The following is a 2,105-nucleotide window of genomic DNA, read 5'->3' as shown; positions in this document are numbered from 1 at the left end:
TCACCGCCGCTCCGCTCCCGGGCAGACGCAGCGGGCGCGGCGCAACAGGATAGAGAAAATGTCTGGAGCGGGAGGGGTTTTGGCCGTTTTGAGCAATCAGCGTGCGGGGAGGGCAGCGGAGGGGGCGAGGAAGAGAGGGAAGGAGAGGAGAAGTCAGATCGCTCCTTTTTCCCAAAAAAAACCGTTGTAAGAAAAAGGGCCCCAGGCCGTTGGAGCTGGTGAAGAAGCGCAGCCACGGGGAAACCACTTCTGGGGCTCTCAACAACGAATTATCGAGGGGATTCTTGGGGTGAGCTGGGCTGGGCCTGGCCAGGTGCCCAGTACCAACAAAACCTCTCTGTGCCTCTGCTCCTGCCCCGGGGCAGACAACAGAACACAGCAGGAAAGGCTCGGGGGTCGGCAAAGGCCAGGCAGAGATCACTCACCGGTCACCGGAATAAGGGACACGACTGTGGGGAATTCTTTGAATTTATTATGACACAAATCATGGCAGGAGAGCGAGAGGTAAAGCAGCAGGGTTCCAGCCTCGGAACCAGGACTGTGCCCTCGGCCCCTGGCAGCTGCAGCAGGGGGATAAAGGATCCCCGGGCCGAGCAGCGGCTCTGCCCCAGCGCGGGGATGTGTCCAGAGCCTTGGCCCAGGGTCTCAGGACTTGCATATCTCTTCCAAAGATAGGAAAAAAAGAGTGTTTGTCCCAAACCATAGAGTTTAAAAGTTCATGTTACTCACATATATTTTGAAAAGGAAAAGAGGAAGAGTAAAATATCAATACTGTGCCAGTGGTGCTCCAGCCTATTTATGCTCTGATCTTTCTCTTCTTGTAGCTTCTCTAAGGATACTTAAAAAACCGGAAACAGAGCAAACAGGCAAAAATAGAAACAAACCAAAACCAACCATTGAATTTAAGCTGAATGAGAAGCAATCTGGCTGCAGGCTTGTGGCACTCCACTGCCTGAGTTCCAGTAAGGGAGCTCATCCCCTCTGCAGTCCCAAGCCAGATCCCAAAGTCCTGAGCATCAGCTTTTAGCTTTTTGAACACTGAACTGTAAGAAAAGCTGCTGGGGAGGGCCTTGCTCCAGGCACATCTGTGGCATTTCATCTCTCCAGCTCTCTCAGCTCAGCTCGGGTCTTTTCCTCTCCTTGCTGCGTTTGGCTCATGCATTTCTTGAGGGGCTGGCCCTGCACTGATCAGAGCATGAACTGACCATCAGACAAACAGCTTCTGGCACTGTGGGTCTATCCTAAATGGAACATTTCCCAAAGGAATTCCAGTGCCTCCATTTCACTTGCTCGAGATGACTTTTGAAGGAACCTGGTTTAATGCACTCCATTTCTAAACAAGGAGTGCACAACGCTCCTGCACTCCCTGCCAGGGGCATTCTTTGAGCCTTGGAGAAAGGCTCTAAAGCAGCACAGAGCTTGTTAAGCACCAACAACTTCATCCAAAATCCAAATCTATAGCCTGGGCAGAGCCTGACACTAAAACCTATTTTAAAACTGAATTAAAGAGCAGTTTAATTGCCAATTGACAGCATTAGAAAGGTTTCCTTAGCTGTTGTTGAGATGACAAAGTAAGGGAGAGGACGGAGCATGGAGTGGGGGGAAGAAGGGGAAAACCTTTGTTTGCACAGAGGGTTTTTAGCCATCATGCTCATACCTCAAGGACTTGCAGAAACCATTTTACTCTCAAAAAAGTAAAATTTCCTGGATATTTCTGATTTCCACAAGAACCTAGGGAAGCCCTCAGCAGCAGGAGATTGGGATAACTGCAAGGCTGATTTCTGGAGCAGAGGGAGCAGAGTGTGCTCCTCAAAGCCAGACCTTCACCCACAGCAGCCAGAAGGCAGAAAAACAAGGATCCAACAAAGGCTTATGTGGGGAACAGGTTATCAAGGATTTTATAAGGAAAGAACAAGGTCTAGGAAACAAGACCTGGAAGGTGCGTGTAGAAGGAAAACGGGAGGCAGCCGAGGCCTCTTCAGATTCGAAAAGAGAAAAGAAGGCAGGAGAGGAATGGAGGAGGCAAGAAAAGGCTGGCACTAAATTCTAACCCAGCCGGCACGGCCGCTGTGGGTCCCTGCCTGTGCCCACGGAGCGGCTCCGCG

Source organism: Geospiza fortis, unplaced genomic scaffold, assembly GCF_000277835.1.
Source record: "Geospiza fortis unplaced genomic scaffold, GeoFor_1.0 scaffold48, whole genome shotgun sequence".
Classification (NCBI taxonomy): domain Eukaryota; kingdom Metazoa; phylum Chordata; class Aves; order Passeriformes; family Thraupidae; genus Geospiza; species Geospiza fortis.
The sequence above is the reverse complement of the archived record's forward strand: the minus strand, read 5'-3'. Positions refer to the sequence as shown.